This window comes from Temnothorax longispinosus, chromosome 3 (assembly GCF_030848805.1).
Source record: "Temnothorax longispinosus isolate EJ_2023e chromosome 3, Tlon_JGU_v1, whole genome shotgun sequence".
Classification (NCBI taxonomy): Eukaryota; Metazoa; Arthropoda; class Insecta; order Hymenoptera; family Formicidae; genus Temnothorax; species Temnothorax longispinosus.
In genome coordinates this window covers 12,870,824-12,891,453 of record NC_092360.1, presented here as the reverse complement: position 1 = coordinate 12,891,453, position 20,630 = coordinate 12,870,824, and the positions used below count along the sequence as shown (strand labels likewise).

At 40.6% G+C, this 20,630-nt stretch overlaps 1 long non-coding RNA gene across 1 annotated transcript in view; it reads left to right on the top strand.

Moving 5' to 3' along the window:
* Positions 1-20,630, top strand: part of LOC139810431 (uncharacterized) — a 163,496-nt gene that overhangs the window by 39,524 nt on the left and 103,342 nt on the right. The gene's annotated exons all lie outside the window — the stretch shown is intronic.

Below are 20,630 nucleotides of genomic sequence, written 5' to 3'. Positions count from 1 at the left end.
ATTCACATTTTTTTCGATAACTTTCGTTGCTGAAGCGAAGCGGACTGTAACATGACGGTCTAAAGAGGGACTGTAACGAGGATGACCGCATTATTCAGGACGCGTTTGGAACAACATGGCAGCGGAAACCTAGGGGGTGCTATGGATGGTAAGAAGGGGGAGAGCAGCAATCTTCTTGGCGCGTCTCTCCCATGCAGCCAACAATCCGCGTCGATAAATAAAGGATTGGCTGCTCCTCGGTCAATATTGATTTTTAAATTGACCGCCGAGCGAATCCGCGCCTTCCCGCTTCCTCTCGCGATAGGAAGAGAGAGATAGGGAGAAAAGAGAAAATGCGAAAGAGAGAGGCGGAAGAATCCACCCTCGAACTCTCGCGCGCGTTCATCTATGTGTCCGTTCACCCGTGTATGCACGTATATATATACACACACACGTGCGTATGTGTGCGTGCGTGCATATGTGTCTCGCCGTGCCTGCGCTCGCGCTTACCTCCTCGCGGACGAGTGTGTACACATTCGGATAGAAATTCAGACCGCCACCGCACCGGCTGCCGGTATACATGGAATTTGATTATAAATAAATGCGAGCGGGGGTGAAGCCCGGAGCCAGCCCAACCAACCATCTCGCGTGGTGCACACGGGGATGGAAAGAGGGTAGAGAGGACCGGAAAGAGAAGGCAAGCGAGGGGACGGGGGCGGGGAGATCAGGGGAGAGATCGGGGGGAGGGCGGGAGGGGTGCAGCTAGGGTAGCGGTCCACTCCGTTGCATCCATAATGCAGAGACACGGTGTGTTTGCGTTCCCCTAAACATCCCTTGTGTGTTTTCGGATACTCTTGATGCCCGGTTTGTCTGCCCGGAGTTTCCACTACGAAATTCCGTTATCGCTCTTATGCATGTATATCCGCGTCGTCCACGGAGATTTGCTTTTGAATTTTCGAGGCCGGCTATTTCGGCCATGCGCTTTCGCACTCATGGCCGGCGTGCGATCGTGCCGCGAATGTCACAGGTCGAAAATCGCACGAAGGTGAAACAGATTGAGCTAAGCGTGCGGATTTAGACCAGAATCGGAAATGACGAATTAAAGGCTAACGGTTACACGGATATTTACGTATGTTTTTGTTCCATCTTATCTACATCCCGTCTCGTATATAAGAAAATTATGAATAAAGAGGCTGAAGTTGAAAGGATCCAATAATTCCCTGTGTGAACACCGCGTATAAATATAAGAAAATATAATATATTTGAAAATTGTAGATAAAAAACTACCCATATATTTTATAATTAAACAGCTATTGCATGAAAGTTAACGTGCGTTTAACGTACCCATTGTGGCAACTGATGAAATGTATAATTTAGTTAGCGGTATGTATAGCCTGACGGAGGGCAACCAGCTTATCGAGGATATTCACCGAGAGACGGCGCAAAGGGGATCGCACGCAGAACGATTAAAGATTCTTTGATGTTCTCCTAAAATGTTCCCACTGAAAGGCTAACGTGTCCCGAGCAATTTCTGCAGGTGAGGAGGTTCTAGATTCTCGCACGCAGGGGGTCGTACGCTTCATTTAATTGTGGGAATTCGAACTTTACGGGGAAACTTCTGAACCGCTTAATAACTTGAGGAATCCTTATGTATGCCTTAATGTTGAGGTAGAATAGGTAAATTGAAATCACGATATCACGAACTAGGTGAGTTTCCTGAAAATTATTGCATGGTATATATTTGATTATACATATTTTTTAAATTATTGATTAAAAATATTTATTTACCAAGAACATCACTTTGATAGTATGACGACAAAATAAAAATAGAATAGAACAAAAACTTAATTTAAATTTCTTTTATCGAGTCCAAATAGTACAATCTTTTCTGAAGCATATTATTTAGGTATACGTATGATTGCTGGTTAATCATTATTGTTATTAAATCTTAAAGTAAAGTTGATTATTTATTAAATATTTTAATATAAGTTTTATATTTGTTACATATTTGTGTCATTTATTATGACACAATTAATGTTCAATTAATCTATACGTGTTCAGCTTTTACTGAAAAGAAAATATCTTCTTGAGCTAAGTAAACGATAAGATTTTGAATTGTCAAGATTTAGGAGCGTTTTGCGGCGCGAATTCGAAAGATAGATAACATTGCGTTGTTACTGGTTTTGCTGTGCCTCAGCTATGGAAAGACAAAGGCAGAGGTGGAAATGGAAGATGTAAGAGCAGATAGAATGGAAGGAACCCTCCTCCTCCCCTGCGTGCGAGACGAAAGGAGAGGACGATCGCGCGTGTGTGCATCAGGGAGGAGGAATGGCAGAGTAGAGAGTAAAACGGGGAGCGCGAGAATGGGCACGGGTATATACACGCGCGCGCGCGCGCACACACAGAGAAATTCATCCCTGAGAATCGAGGCTGTGTGTCCACTAGTATGGCGGCTGGCCGCTCAATGCACTCTCCACCCCCCGAGCTGACCGACGCCGGGCGTCGCGGCGGCCAGCCCCTACACGCCCGTTGCCATAGAAACGCGCTGTCATTAAAGCATCGCCTTATCATAACCGACGCGCGTCCTTTCTCTCTCTCTCCCTCCTCGGCCGCCATCTTTACACCCCCCTTGGGCTATCCCGTTGGGGAACCAGAGGCTGCTGCTACAACCCACTCTCCGTTTCTCACCGCGTTTTCCTCCCTTCCTCGTTCGCTCTCGCTCCCTGTCTCTCCCTCGCGCTCACTATACGCTTTCCCGGCGCGGCGGCGGGCACGCTGTCCACGTTTCTCGTTCTGTCTTACTTGCTTGCGGGTAGCGGTCGCGTGCGTGATGACGGAGATGGTGGGGACGCGCGGAGGGCGGAAGTTGGACGACGCGACGCGGCGGATCCTTTCGTCCTTCGGGCGACGTTCTCGCGCTCAAACTATCACCGGACCGCGAGTTGCATGACTAGTTGGGTATATCCTAAATTGCGTCGGAGTACAACACACACACACACAACTTGGCAAGGAAACGCGCACAATCTTTCTGTTTTGATAGTAGCTAACATACGATACTTTCGCGCGTATATAAAAATAGTTGATTATCGCAAATTAATTTTTCAAATTAGGAATATATGAAAATTAATATGTAATTAATTAATCATCATTAATGATCATTAATCATCATTATCGAGATAAATAGGATACCATACGAATAAGCAAGTACTAAGCACTAAAATGATAAGCAGGCCAAATATGAATAAAAGAGGAAAACGATCAAATTTTAGTTACACTATCGTAATAATATTACATACTTAGAAGATTATTCATTAAGACAAAGATAAGATGATAGAGAAAAAAAGATTATTTGGAGTTTTCACAATTAGAAATAGTTCGTCATTTGCGAATACATCTTTTGAAGAAGCATTTAATAAACATTAAAAAATTTTTTAAATAAAAAAAATATAACGAAAGGTATTAAAATAAAATATATTTAAACATTATACTTTATATATCGTACATACATTATAAGAATAAATATATAATTAATGTTTATTAATCGGTCTATTTTGCTTCATTATATTTATCTTTTTATATGATTTGTAGACATTTTGAAAGATGTATTTATTTCATTTTGAATTACGATCGCACACATATACATATATATGTAATCAGGAGTGTCTAATTCGAACCTGGAGCATTGAGCGATATGTACAGGTCTGGATCTAAGGGAGATCGTTCTGTTGGAACTACGAGATCGTGCGCGCGCGCGCGCGTCGCGCTGAACCGGAACTGGAGTGTATTTCTGTGTATCTCATTAATTTTATTCTATATAATACGGCATCCAGAGTGCGGCCGCCCTTGACACGGCGGTGCCCGCTGATTAATGAAGTCGGCTTGCCATTTCAAAAGTGTATCCCTACCGCGGAATTCGGGTTTGACGCGCAGCTTTTCTCAGAGAATCTTTGATTTATCGTTCCAATAACACGCGAATAATCGAAACTGGCGCGAGGCGCCGCGAACTTTGTGGAGGCATTAGGAATAATTAATTGTCGCTGAAACCCTTAACGCGACGGTGCGGTGAGTCGAAACACGGAAGCGAACGACCTGGCGGGAAGCTTTTTAATGCCAGCCGGGATATAATCCGTCTCGCAAGATTTAATATTTGGTTGGATATAGATTTATGTTTTAAAATGCTATCACACATATTGCACGTGCAAACTACATGTAAATTTATATGCTATTTCTTTTTTGAAATCTGATTAAATTATATATTGCCTTTTTTTTTATAAAAAGCTCTGATATCAATATTTTTTTGCTGGCTAAATCTTGATCATATGTAATTTAAAATTTTGTTTATTTTAAACACCATTTAGAAAAAAAAGGCTTGAAATTCTTTAATATGATAAATTAAGAAATGATCGTATATTGACAAAAATGGATAATATTCAGTCAATTCTTTAAAATCTCGCACATAATTTTTCCAAAATATGACAACTTGTATCAACATGATTTAAATCAAAGATTTATTCCGCGACAAAAAATTCTAAATTCTGTGATTACATCGCAAAATATTGTCGGCGCATATATTTAAACGATTACATGCGCACGCGTGTGTCGGCGACGTGTCGGGACATATTTGTCCACGTGGCGGTCTTACCCTTTATTCCCTATTCTCATCCTTCGCCGTCGTGACCCTGCCGCCGGGTGACCCATCCCTCTTAACTCTCCTCTCTCCTACGACAGAGACTCCGGAGTGGGTCGCGAGTCACGGCCCTCCACGGAATAACGAGTCTCATTAATCCAATTAACCAGTAAATAATGGGATAGCATTTTCGTATTTACGAGAGAATACTTGGCCGGCCCTAATGGAGTTTTGAGCTGACTATCAATATATTCCTGCTGGCGCGGCGCGAGGGAACAAAGTACGGGTCACTCTCTCACTTAGTTAACCGGGCTTCGGAGCCGGGGAAGGTTAGCGTCCCCGGACTGGCTGGAGGACATCGATCTCGGTTCCTTCTTAGTTCACGGAATCTGATTTTCCCGAAACACGTCTGATTATATGTTCGCGCCGTCACGTTACTACAGATTTTTGCACGAACGAATAAATAGAATCACCATTCGTTCGATTGCTTCGGAAAATGTTTGTATAAATATAAATTCGACTTTTGCTACTTTTTCTCACCTTTAAATTTTATTCCATTTCATTCTATTTTAGAAAAACGAATCAAGTCGACATATCGTAATTTGTAAGATAGAATAAGTTTTACAACTAGATCTGAAAACTATGGATACTTGTTTCGCTGCTCCGTTTGCAGATATTTAGAAGCGCTATACGTATAGCGACGTTCTATATGTGTTGAGGTACGCTTTCTACAACTTTTGCAATCGATCTCGCCACCCGCGAGAGTCGATACGTAAATACTAGACTACGTCGTAGACATGAAACTTCTCGCACCGTAGTTTGGAAAATTTTCGAATTGATCACGTCTTTAATGCAGCTCTGATTAATACATGTAATTTAAGTACATTTATATATATCTGCATTTACTTGTCCGACCTTATTTCATTTTATTTAGTTTATATGTTGCGTCTAATGCATAAAATATGTTTCGGGTGGATTTATATTTTGTGATAGAATCCAAAGGACAGAATCGCACTTATAATTTTATATGTATGTAAAAAAAAAAACAAGAAATGTTTTTTATTCTCTTATATTACATGGTGTTGTTTGCCAATATGAAAGAGAAATTTACTTTAAGCAACATACGAGCGGCGTGTAGAGTGTAAATTTTTAACTTTAGCGCGCACAGACGATTTAGCTTGAAGTTTACTGATAAAGTCGAACAGCGCGTTGCGAATAGTGAGTACGCGATGCTGGCTTAATGAAAATTGTTTACACCCTTAATGGTAATCTTTGAGCAGAATTGCTTTCGCTCCTTTCCCCGCCGCGTCCGCGGAAATTCTGGTACGTAGCTGATGGCGAGCGGCGGAGAGGGAAGTTAGATCGCGGAGCACATTCGGCGCACGTTTCTCCTTTAGATCTGGGGAGCGTTAAGGATATCTATTTGTGTCGCCCGCTAGGTGGAAGCAATAGAAATTACAGCGGACCACGTTCTGGGTTGGCTCATGATTTGCATATTCGTTTGAAACAATATCCTCCGGGTGAGCACGGCGGTAGGTCGTTTTAACGCGGCAGGGGCGCCGGCAGCGTGGAGGGGGAGTTTGTCGCCTTCTATATGGAACGGAGGGGCGCGGGAGGTAAGGGAAACAGAGAAAGAGACATGGCAGTGGCAAGGGGCAAAGTGGTGGCGGTGTTCGACTGTTTCAATTAAAATAAGCATACGCCGCCAGCGAGCCAATACCGACCACCGTTTCTTTCTTTCAGCCACCCATCAGCGTACTCTCTCTCTCTCTTTCTCTGTCTCTCCCTTTCGAGAAGGTCGAAAAAAGTTATCCCTCGTCCGGGTATATTACTCAGTGTCGTCGAGATCTGAATGCGAAAGCAGCCGTTGAAGCTTGATGACATTAATACACATTTCTTTGCGATCGATAACACGATTTATTGAAAGACACGAAGCAATCGTCGTTTATCTCTTTCTCTCTCTTTAGAAATCAAGGAAATATAGAAATCGAGGCAAAATATTAATTCTGAATAAATGTCTATATTAATACGCGTTGTGAATATATTATCTTTCTACGATTTTAAGTATCCTGTCCGCGATCGTTTTGAAATTTATAAGGGAAATGGGGGTGTCAGTGAAATAACGGCAAATAGGCTAATATTTTCAGACATCCGCTTCTCCTCCGTCTATTCTCGATGCTTCTGCGCATCCTTCCCCGAGAGAACGTGTACATATAAGATACTTTAAATGGGAAATCGAAACGCTTCGCAGATAACTCTCCTTGGGTGAGAATGTATTCAAAATGGCTGCCAGGCGGGTGAGAGCGTTATGGATAGGAAGGAGACGGTGCTAAATCCCCTATGATGATACGAAACATATTCTACTTCTAAAGAACCCAAAGGCCGACTCCCTCACATCGGCTATAAAATAAAGTTCATCGTTTTTATCTCTCCCTAGTCCTCCGGAATTTAATCGAAGATGGCGGATGCAAATGCGCACGTCAAGGATACTTTTTAATACTTAAAGTGTGACTGAATAAAAGTCGATTTATATTTTTTAAACTATCAAACGTAAATAGTATTAAAATTCGGAAAGTTTATGCTAATAAGATACTTGTGTCAAACGTTATTATGAATTATTTGATTGAATATATAAGTAATATTGAATAATAAGTAAAACTAGAAATGTATACTACATTAAATAGAACTATGTAAAAAATGTTTGTTGTAAAACTAACACAACCGTGATGCTTTGTTTGTTACAGGTAAGTCAATAGTTATGTCAAACGTGTATCATCTTTTCATACAAGTCTGCAACATCCTATCTTCCCTGTCGCCACCTCGCAAAGCGTATAAAGCACCGTCAGTGCGATCACGCGTGGATACATTTGCGCACAAGATGCCAATAAAAAGCGATGAGACAACATAAGGATAAGAAATGGTAAGTTCGCGGTAGGGGTGTTGACAGTAGGTGACGTCCCCCTTTTCTCTCTTTTACATTATGTCGACATTGCCCCTCCTGATTTATCGGATTGACTAAACGCGTCCAATATCGCGAAACGTTTTCGACACATTTAAAGGGCCGGTTTTTCTTTGTTGCGTCGCTGTAAATCGCGTCGGAATGAAATAGAGATAATAATCTTTTCCTCCCTTTCCTCCTTTTTCTGTCTAATATTATCCTATTTACAGAATTAATAGTATCTTATATACATATATGTAAAATAGCTCATGATAGGTAAATATTTCCTCTGTTATTTATCATTTCGTAGATACAAGGAAAATCAATTAACCTTTTTATCATGAAGAATAAGACTTTAGTGCCCCTAGAAAGCTTACAATAAAAAAAAAATAAGTCCATTAGTCACGGAAATATATATTATATATATTTCTTTACTATATTACAATGAGTTTTACAATATCATTTGCTATATCATATAATCGATGCTGAACATTCAATTGCTCAATATGTTTTCATCATTAAGCAGAACAATATTTGTTAATAATTCTAGTACATGTATAATGTCTAGAAAAGCAACGTATTTATATTAGAAGCTGGATATAACGAGCGTACGAACACATTTTCAGTCGTGTTTGGTACGAATGCCTTTTTTTCTTCGCTCTCCTCGTTCGCTTTTAGCGCATCGCAGTAACGGCATCGTTGAGCTGCGTAAAGGATAATCCTCGATAACGATGTCGTACATTCCGAAAACGGCGTCACAGAGGGTGGATCGATATGTATTTTACGTAAGGGTGACCATTCGTTTCATATTTGCTTTTGTTAGAAACGTCGTGTTAGCGCGTCGACGGATATAACGTGCGAACTAATGCAAACGTCGTCGCGCACGTGTTAAGCGGATATCGGGAACGCGAGACCGGAGATGTATCCGTCTATCCAGAAAATAATCCAGCGATAGCATCTTCTCGCGTTGCCGCATCCATAAACGGCGAGGTAGTGTCATTTTAGGGTTGACACAAGAACGGGGGGGACGGCTTCACGGCGCGTCCCGGAGATTAAAGATTATTTACGAGATGACGATAACGTTTTTAACGATAACATCTAACGATCGGTCTTCTCAAAGGGGAGAAACCCACCAACCGTTTTCACGACAGACTAAGCGAGAAATGCCGTTCGTCACGATGCATTCATTTGTCTATTGGCTGGTGCCTCTGACAGCCGTTTGGCTCCGATGCTAGCGAAACGTTGCAACCACTCGCGGAGATAGTTATTAATTGTCACAACTATGGCGCATGCTGTTAGTATCAGCAACTACTTTGACCATACTTTAATTTATTTTTTACTTTTTTCTGGTTTCAGAAAAAAAATCAATTAAGATTAAACTGTTAAGAACTGCAAATTGTTATTTGCAAAAATTTTAATGCTTAATTTTTAATTGTTCTGAAAGCAAAGAGGATTAATTATATAAGATTAGTGTAAATAATGCATTAGTATAACGTCATTCGGGTAAGATTCTTTGCGTGGCAGAGTGTTGCAGGCTCTCGGCTGAGGGTACGAAAGGGGTTTGGTGCGTCATGAGGCAAGGGAGGCGCGAAAAGGGATGATACATAGAGAGATGGTCGCAGGCCTCTTCTTCACGGTGTGCTGGGAAGGAGGCAAGGGGGATGTTGTTATTTACGGTATTTAGATAACCGGCTTACGTAGGGCCCTCACACCCCCCCATTGGCCGTGATCCCGCGCCCGAGATAGCGCCGGCACAGTGTCACCGGCAACCTGCAAGAGAGTGTGGAGCGAGAGGTTCTCCGTGCGCATTCGACTTGTAGATTATTATAACGAGCATCGCGTTGCATTAGCATATGTATCTGTTCTCCCGGGAAACCCACGGCGTGGCGGCTACCGCCGCCGCTGTTGCTATTGCTATGCCGTTGCTGCTGATGCTGCTGGTGCTGCTGACGCAGTATTATATCAGAGAATTACTTCTCTTCTACTCCACTACCCTAACTGCATCTCCGACCGCAATGCACTTTTCCGCCTGTTCATGCCGCGACGCTTCTGTCTATTCAGTCGTTCGGTCTGTCGCATGATATATCGCGGTTTTCCAGATTTTCTAGATTAGCATGGACTACTAAATATAATTACACAGAGTCACAGATTAGGTACAATTTGATTGTCCCGAGAATCTAGAAAGTAGAATTTATGGAGATATTTAATCGTTTAGCAAATCAGACAAGTTTTTTGCGCAAATATACATTTTATTCTCGTTAAAATATTAAAGTTTACTTAACAATTTAACGATATGTCGACAGATAGATCGAATGACTTTCGCTTTGTTTGCTCGATTCATTATAGATTTATTGTTCGATACTGACTAATGAATTTTTAATCATGAATTGTCTGAAGTTTGTAAATTTAATTAATTTGACCAAACAATATTTTGTTAATGATTGAAATGTTTGTTAAAATTAACACTTGCTTTCATCTAAATAAATTATTTTTATCGATATATTGGCAATACGGTACCAAAATCTAAATCATATAAATTTTTGAGAAAAAATTATTTGCAAAATTATTGGGGCTCTACAAAGATCACGAATATATAGCAAACGTAACATAAGAATTAAAATTCTATTAATATCATAAGAAATATAATCACGAAATGCCATGTTTTCAATTTTTCTTCTGTAAATACAAGATTAAAAAAATAATTTTACAGATATATTGTTTTAATTCGTTTTGTAATTGCATAGCCATGTGCAAGCACGATTGAGAAAAATACTAAGCTTAACGATAACAAGCGGAAGTCGGTGTGAGAATTGGATTTCGGGAAACGGCAGATTTTGCTTGATATTATCTAATTGAGCTAACAGGGAAAGGATACGTCGTTCTGCTCTAACTTCATGGTCGGTCGCGCGTATCTTCCGGGAAGAGTAGATCCGATCTGCGTTATTTCTCGCGTGTTTGAAATAGATTTTGGAAAGTGGTACGAGTTTTGATGCTATCTAACACTGCTAAGAAACTTCGAGTCTTTTACAAGTCAAAGGTGTCGGCAAATAAATAAAGAACTTTTATCGTTACTATTTGCTATAAACAGTATAAACAATAGGTATTTAAAATAGAAAGTTATAAATTTGCGTTATATGTATATAAAAAAGAAGAATGAAGTAAAAAATACAGTAATTATTGTGGCACAGTTATAGAGAAAGGAAGACCTAATAAACTTCAATAAAAGGTACTATCAATCGAACAGATGAAAGAATGCGTATAAATCCGCCTTTGAGTGCATAGCAGTGTGCACAGCGAATACTTCGGGAGGAAAAACGCCGTAGACACATACACATACCGTTCTTTGTTTCCCTCGCGTGTTACTCTTTTGTTCATCCGTTAGCCCCGATAGCGATGTCGAACGAAGCGAACGATCTCTCGCTCCGGTCCGGCATGGTCGGCGGAGCGACTCGTTGTGATCCGATAAACGGATAGATATCCGTCCGCCTGCCTAACCGGTACCACTATAATTAACGCTGACCTCCTGGCGACCCACCGGCAATTTTAGTAAGCAAACGATACGAAACACGGACAATCATAATAATCGCGGGCAAATCTTTCGACTTGTCAATCAGCCGACTGACACACGATGGTGGGTTGTTACCCACCACGAGCCCCGGCTCCGGGTTTGCGTGTCTTGAAACGCGGCGTTGCACGCCAACTTTGCGAATGCTCGGCTATTAGCCGTGCTTTTCTTACTTCCTCGTTCAAGCCCCTCCGTGTGCATCCTCCTCGTTGCATCCTTTTGGCGTGTGTAGTCTCGGTATTTACGATAACACCGAGGAGTACACCATTCCGACGTCGTCCGAGCACAATCCAGGGATAGCAGGTGGTTACTCGTTATGCGTTCGCGGCTAGTTTGATCTGTACATTGCTGAGTTTGAATCTCGGAAGTAAAGTTTTTTTTTTATTACAGATAAAATAACTACTAGATTTCTTGTTTAATTATTCTTCTCTCTGTCTTCCTCTTTCTCTCTGTATGTTTGATATAACATCCTTAAAAGTTTGAATGTACAGAGGAAATGCCTCGCGCATGATTCAGAGCCAGAAAATATTGCTTCGCTTTCGTTACGGTCCTTTGGTGATTCGTCGAAATGGTTCGTGGGTGAAATCACAATTATCGGATCGTGGCACGACACGGATTCACATACGGTTACAATGGGATACTCGAGTGAGATACAATGTGTATGAGCTTTATTGTCCCCTTGAAAGCATCGGTCAGTTCGGTCCATCTGCTGACCCAGCGATAGTTGCTATACTGCACTACTGTAGTCGTCAGTTGCATCGGTTGCAACAAATTCCTAGTAAACGTGCACCCGATACACCATTCGTCCAAAAACTTATAATTCGTTCAAATACGATATATAAATTTATTGTTATGAATATCTCGCGATAAGCTATCTAAACTTTTTTTATATGAATGAATTTGTATCTGTAAACCCGATATATTTTTCATGAAGAATATTTAAACAGGAGTTATAAGAACATTATAAATGTATATAACATTTAATATATTCTTACTGAAAAACATATATTAACCTTCGAGTTGACATAATTGTAATCTGTCATAACATTATCAATTCGCGTTAGCAATATAATGAAATATGAATTCGAGCGATAGTAATCAAGATGATTACGTGTAAGAAATCGGTCTCCGTGATTACAGAAGTCAATCAGCCTCCAGGGAGGATCATTAAATTGCAAATGCAAATGGTGAATGGTAAAGCCCAACGAGGGTGCACCAAGTGGGCGCTAATATGCGCCAGATCCATTAATCATAACCCGAGGGATTCTACGAGCAAGGACATTCGTTCGCGTGTGTATGAGAATAGACACACACTGAGCTGCGTACGCGTGCGAGCGTGCGCGGCCTAAAACTGAAACAGGTTAACGTTAGACACTCCCCGTTGCACGTTGGGGGACATTCAGCATTGTTCGTGGCGCCGGGCTACCCTAAATATTAACAATGAGCGAACAGGGGTCAGTACAACCCTCGAAAACTTTCTCTAATTCCCCGTCCCCCGAACCCCATCTCCTTCTCGTCTCCTGATCTCCCCGCTTCACTCCCCCCTCTCGTATCTTCTCGTCTGTAGCTTCAACTTTTTGCTATACCGTACGCGAATCGCGCAGTTGCAGAATATCCGTACACGGGCCAGCAGATTATGAGAACAGTGCTCGTATTTTTATAAAATTATTCTAATCACACAACTGCCTATGAAATTAATCGATAACTGATTAATAGATTCGGTAGTAATAATCCATAATTTAGTAGAACTTACACGTCATCATAATTATGTATACTATAATTTATGCCGGTATTAATCTACAATGTGTATTAGCATGAAAATACTCAAAGTAACTTGATTATATAATATTGATACTATGCTAATATGCCGCAATGATTTACGTGCTATAATGACAAAGTAGATACAACATTGTCTAATATTTAAGAGCACTAATAATAAACAAATATTTTCAAATTATATCGAATTATTATAGCTGATCAAAAAATCATTGCGGCACGTTTAATGCTGCAGAGAATGTGCAATTCTTACAATTAGTAGAACGGTGCAAATCACTTGGGTATAAAGTGAGAAATCGGACAGTCATCGTTAGGTGAGTGCTTAAACCGTGGCAATATGAAAGGCGACATCCCTAAATGGACCAGTTGCGAAGAGAATATGTACTGCTCACGTGGCACGCGATTGCGCTCACAATGTGTTCCCATATACGGTGGTATACATGTGTTCTGGCCCCAGTGGTTCTTCTCCTTCCGTTCCGTACTACCTTTTCCGGCTGTCGTGGATACTGCATTCCTTATCCGATCGGCCTCTGTTCACGTAGACGAGTCTTACCTGTCCAACGAAGAGAAATGTACATCGACGATAAAGTATCACCTATCTTTTGCAAAAATAGTTGTTCCCGTAACTTGTGGTAACAATGACGGTTTTTAGGCGACAATTATTTTGATGCAAGAGGAGTTGACACTGTCTAAAAGATTTGAAATACATTACATTGATAATTTCTCTCTCGAAATATTATATAGTTTTATACATATATTAGGTATAATAAAACAATTTTTAAATATTTTAAATTTAAAATTTTTTAAGATATTCATTGAAATATATTTAAAAAAAGTTATTTTATTACCTAATATATAAAACTATATTAAAATATATATTGAAAGAACAACGATGCAGAGTATTTGATCGTAACTGAAACGTCTTGTACAATATTTATCATGTGTGAGCAGACATACATTTATTCATTGCCTGCGAATATATGTGATATTTACATTATAATACTGCTACAGAACAATATACCGGTACAGTCGTACAGTCTTTATACAAATTGCGATCAATTACGTAGATATTTCGTTTCCTGATCAGTCAAACGTAGAAAACAGCATGTATGTAGATATTATAGATATTTCTGTCGATAATATTAATGAAACAATTTTCTTTTTCCGTTCCCGTTACATACAGGATATTTCAAAACTCGTAATTTCAATTTGAATAATAGATTGTTTGAATCCAACTTAGCGAGATAAGTCTAGGAGAATCACCGTATAGTACGTTTGAGTAACGATCAATTAAAATAGCAATCACTAATTCTTTTTTAATTAAAATAAAAACTTTTTTGTTACCGCGATAAGTTTGATGATAAATATTTTCTATATGTCCGCGAGCAAAATTATATTTCTAATATCGCTTTGTATAATAATATAGATATAGGTAGAAAATTAAATCAGTGGACGCGAGCGCGAACGCTCACAATGACAAGAAATCATATCTCCTCGAGGCGCAATTACACGATCACTTGGCACCGCTTTTTATTACGCGATAGAACGGAAGAGATGGTCGTTGAGCGTGCAGCAGCTGTCGGCGCGACGAAATAATCGTAATAGAATTGTCAAAATGTAGTCGCGCGTTGTTTTATGAGTGTGAATCGATGTGAATCGCGCCGGAGATGGGGGAGGACTTCTTTAGCGAGAGGCGCAACGGATCCGTGGAGAATCGTTTCCCCGGAGAATTACCGGGGTATTATATCGAGCTGGCAGGACGCGGCGCGGGATAGGGGTCTGGTGCAAATGGAGTAGCCCGGCGGAATATGCTAGTGTCACGAGGATGCTTACTAATACCTCGGATTATACAGATATCTCGACGGTATATCTTATTCGCGCGATCGCTACGGTTCGTATGTATACGTATGCCGCGTCTTTACGAAATTACCATATCGCGATAAAAGTCAGCGCGAGGGTTATCGTTATTTCTCGCGTAAGAAAATTGTGGGTACCAGTTACCAGATACCAAGCGATGCCGCATGAATTCATAAAATCGCTGTAGGAGAATTTGTATTTTCTTGTACTCGCTGTGTCTTGGGATATATCGGTAAAATAAAAAAACATATTTCATGGTTGTAAATTCAATTTTATATAGGGTTACATACGCGCGCGATGTTCTTATAAATTTAGAGAGTCTACTTCTTCTTGACAAAAAAAATACAGTTACTACAGTTATCTAAAACGTTATAAAGGTAATGGAACAGACGAAATTTTACATGATAAAGTGGAACATTCAAAATTCGAAATATATTGATTTATATGATCAAAGAGATCGGCAATTCTTGTACACTTTACTCGCAAGATGAGTTTTAAGATGAAAGTGGGGCTCTCACCGCGCTTTATTACACGGACATATAAGAGGCGTCGCGCCATTTTTTCCATTCGTTCAGATCGGCCGATTTGCTCGGACGACGAATATACATCGCACCCGTGTAGTGCGATGCTGGGGACAGAGAGAGGTCGGATTGTAGACAGTAGATGGGGTTACAGGGTTGCCAGATCGCGTAATGAAATATGCGTGACGAGAGGTCCCACGAGCCCCGGACTCGCTCTACTATTACTCAGTTCAGCTCAGCCCGGCGCGGTTCAGTTCTCCTCACGAAGGGTGGCACGTTATATTATTCAATTATGTCATTCGAGTTATACGCACGGGCCCGCCAAGGTGCGACGGGGAAATAGATCGAACGAACGAGGGGGAAAGAGACAGGAAGACGCGGCGTCCCCTTCTCTTCCTCCTACGAGCTGGCAACGCCGTATTTGTTGAGTAAGTGTTGGCTCCGTTTCCTGCTTTAAGGGCGCAGCCATTATGAAATTGTAGTTACTCGATTAATTTCACCCCGGGCGCGAATTATCATAAGATAATAGGCTCTCCCCCAAGTTCGTTCGTTCGCGCGCGCGGGGCCAAGTTAGCGGTTCAATGAAATGTTTTATTGCCAATTACGGTGCGCTATTGGCGTCCTACGCTGAAAGCACTTTGCTAATTATTCCGCATGGACAAGCCTTCCTTTAAATTATGTAAAAGATTTTAATTGCAATTAAAACGAGTGCCCCCAGCGAGTCCCGGGGTCCCGATAATGTACAGGACTATGGATTTGTAATTATAAATGCGCGTGACTACTTTGTTTCGCTATTATTATGAAATTATTATTATGAAATTGTTATAAGACTTCGAGAAGAACCTTTATCTCGTCTAAATTGTATCAACTACGGCAACTTATGCCACAAAAATTAATATTATTCCTTCACGCAAAAGAAATTTCGCCATGGGTCGGAGAAATACTTTACAATGAGGTGCGATCGGCCGAGAGGAGACGAGGCGACCGAAGGCAAAGATAATAAATCAGGGCGCAAGATTTCCCGTGCCGATGACAAACACAATAAGTCCCAATTTCGGTCATTTATATACGCTACGCCCGGGATAATATGACGGAGGATCCTTTGTGCACACACGAGGGGTACCACGCCGGGAGTACGGCGGACGCACACGAGTGACGTCACTTACAAGGACATAAATCAAAGCGGACGGACGAAAGTCCCGGATACGGCGCAGTGATGCTCCCCGGGGAAACCGTCTAGCTCGAAGTCCTCTTTTGACTCATTCAAGGCGAATTTGTGCGCGCTCCCATCCGACGTGCGCCAATTTCAAACGTACACGACAGTATATATATACGTACGAGTCCAAACCGCGCGGCATGTTATGTGCGGACAAAGTTTCGGGGACTGTTCCGGTTATTTCGCGATAAATTTCTCGCGAACTCGACGCAGGCGAGAGAAATCTCGCCGTGACAATATCGCGTTACAGAGGCTGGCTCCATAGGTATATATAACGATCGCAGTATTTTACGTCGTGAGAAACGAACTTTATGAATGATAAGTATACGAATCTAACTGAACGTCCACAAGTAAAATCGACAGGGGCTGTAGTGGTAGATCGTTCCGACTAGTTGGCACGAATCATGACTGTGATTCGTTCCCCCAATGTAGCGGCCACGCGTTGCTACGTTTCCGGTGAAGACGCGGATATTATATGATGCTGGCCTCTGCTGCCTGTTTCCGGATAACATCAACTTCTGGATCATTGATTCGACCGATCGTTTTTCATCCTGAGCATGGCTTGATGTCCCGACCGTTTATGCAAGCTTCACTTATTAGTCCCGTTTAGAAATACGCAATCATTTTATGTATTTAAAAATTATATGTATAAATTCGAACATATTTTCTATAATTAGTAATAATTAGGTACGTGATTAATATTATGCCAAAATTATCCAGTTCGATTTAATGCAAAATTGCCGAAAGTTATATCTATGTATATTTTTATTAATTTCTTCCATATTGAAGTTCTCACGCGCTCGTATCATTTCGTATAATTTACGAAGTAATAGATATGGCATTCAATCTTGTTATCGTATCCACCTCGCCATCCTTTGTCACGCGTTTGGGGAACGAAATGGTTTGCATGAAGATGCAGATGCGGTTATCATCAGGACGATCGTCCGACGAGGTGGGGATTAGCCTTTAAGTGAATCGTCAAATCGTTTCTGCCGCCCTTGGACTCGGTGCATGAACACATGTATCGCATGCTGTGCAAACAGATCGCGGGTGCACACCCTCTCTTCTCTCGGTAGCGTGAGCTGCTGCATCTCCTTCTTTTCCTGTGGGACCCCTTTTTATTTTCGCCCCGTCTCCCTTTCACTCCCCCGCGTGCTTTTTGTCGTTTCGATCTCTCTTTCCGATCCGTCGTTTCACCTTCGTCACTTGTCCAGGGGGAAGCAGGGAATAGGACCGTCGCGCTCTGTTTATCCAGCTGCCGTATTTAAATGTCGCTCTAACGCGCCGTAAAATTATATGCAAAAATCCCCATAAAATATGTAAGTCCCCCTCTAATGCACCGAGAAATTGTCGCGTTATATCGTCGCGCCTACGGGATTATTATATCGCTACGACGTTTTCATCTCCTACCATCGCTATAGTAGCGAAATAGGGTGTACGCTTTGGGTCCCGCCTGAAATTTAATGCGTAATTTATCTTCTCCACTAACTTCTTCCTTTTTTATCACACTTCGTTATCCTTATTTTTTATTTCGTCTCCCTTTTCTCATCACAATTGACTTCGTTTTTTCACGATGTAAACAGACATGATATTTTATTTTGCAACTGATTTAATGATGACAACTTTTATCGCTATACAGTCATTGTACAATAATCCGTAAATATTTGACAAAAACATCGTATGATGAGAAACCTGATAGATAAGCAATAAAAAGTGATAGGAATCTATTTAAGGTAAGAAGGTGGATAATTTGTCCATGGTAGCTAGCAAGAGCTGAATGGGATGCAAAGCAATTTGTTGGCAGCAGCTAACAGGTTGTCAGGTGTCGATGGGGGGCCTAATGTCAGCGGGGGTCCCGCTGCCTAGCGGTAGTAAGACCAGCGGCGCTTATTCGCCGACTCCCTGTAACTCCGCGCGTTATCCTTTTTTCGCTCCTTCGTTTTACCTTGTTTCGCTTCTCATTTAAATCAAGGACACATTAGTCAGCTTTTATTCTCTTCTCTTCCGTTTTTGTATAAAGTATATTTTGTCGCAATTTTCTATATGTATGAACACATGTATCGCATTCATTTTAAAGATTAAACGAATGCATAATATAACAACGCTTACAAATATCCGTACTTTATATAAAACGGAAGGAGATAAGAGCTGACAAAAGTAAATAGATGCAGATCTTACGATCGAGAAACCGAATACATAACTAATAAATTGCATGGAAAAAGCCACGTTTTTATTCAAGCTCGATATGATTATGTAAATATGTAAATATTGGAGAGAGAGAGAGAAAATAATAATGTATTGTATTAAAAAGAGAAACAATATACGCGACCACAAGAGAAATAGATTGAACGAATTCATATCGATGACGTCCGGTTTTTTAATTCCATTGTAATTTCAATATATATATAAGAACGATGCCACATGATGTATTTATCACCATACACCGGATGCAGATCAATATTCATAAGGTAGTTCGGTAGGAATCGCGTCACGCTTATTGACTGTGGCGGCCCAGCATTATTATTTTAATCAGTTCGTATAATGTCTCTGCAAATTACATAGTAGATTGGACTTAATGACCGGAAGAACTAACGCGGTGCGTCAGCAACGGATGAGAAATCACTATGAAACTGAAAAGAGGTCTTCTTATACGTATATAACCTTTATACGCGTAATGCATAATTTAAGTGTAAATGTTCTTTTAATCAATTACGCTTCAGTAGATTTGCTGTATATCCATTACTCTGCAATTATATATTTCGTCGTATTTTATTTAAATGAAAAGCATCTAGCACTTCAGATTTCTGTGTTAAACACATAAAGACAAGAGTAAATAATTTAATACGATTAACTGTAAAGATTGTGAGGATTTTTCGCGGCAATTAACGTAATATTGTCAATAAAACGCGGTAATTTTTCACCATTTAAGTTAATGTAAGCCTCGAACGTCTCGGCGACGATTTATACTCTTATCAACTTTCACACACAAAAGCGACGTTTAATTATCGACATATCACTGTCCGACTTAAGGCGTCGCCAGGAATACCAACGCGAAACGAGGACCCCCCTCTTGTTATTGATTGTTTCCTTGTTTATTGTATATATTAGATTTAATTCGAAGTTCCGGTAGATCAAGTCAGAGGGGAGGCTGGGATGTAGTGGTGTGCGTCGGCGAGGCTGCAATAACTGTCAAACGGTTTCCTCGTTTTTAAATCCCTCTTGTAAAGTAAAATGAGACAAGCCCAGCGGCTTCTATCTCTCTCTCTCTCTTTCCATCCCTCCCTCCCTCTTTCTCTCTCTGTCGTTCTCTTTGTCTATCTCTCTTTCTCTCTCTGCCTCTCCATCCTTCGTTCCGCGGAGGTCGGTAAAGCCAATCCCGTGCTGAGGGTTGCACAGCATAGAATCATGGTGTACGAGGGTAAGCGAGCGGGGAGCAGGAGGGAGTCATCCACCCCGATTCTCTCCCGGCGTTCTCTATCTCTGATAACTCACGTCAATACAACGCTACAACCTTCCAAGAGCCGGAGGTGCTCTCTCTCCTGAAGATTTACCGTTTGACAGTTTTATTGGCCGATGTCGATTGGATTTCGAAATCATGTCGTACCTCGCGATCTCTCGGCGATGCGAATTCTTCCGCTGGAATTAATATCAAATTTATTTGGATTCTTGCTCCATATGTTTCATAAACAAAAACAAAATAGGATGAGTTATAAATTTAAAATATAATAAGATTGAGAAAACATGTTATAAATCACGAATATTTTCAAATGTAATAGTTATTATTAATTTTTTAATGATTAACTAAAAATAAAGAACTGGGTTATGCGCTTTGAGGTTTCTGAAGATCTTTAAATCTGTCTCGCGTGTATCATAATGTGTGTTTCATAATTCGTATACACATTCAGTACACTTACACTAGTTTCCATTATTTTTTTGGATACACCTCCAATTAACAATATGAGTATATAATAAATGTGCAGAAACACGCAGGTGTGTATCTGCAAAAGAAAAGCATATATCGTTTCTCGACGTATATGATATTTTTGTTCCGCTAATGATTATTCGGTTTTGGACGATTATTAACTACTTTAATTTCGAAACTGCAACGAGTCGATTTGCAATTACAAATACACTGAACGATAAGTAATTGA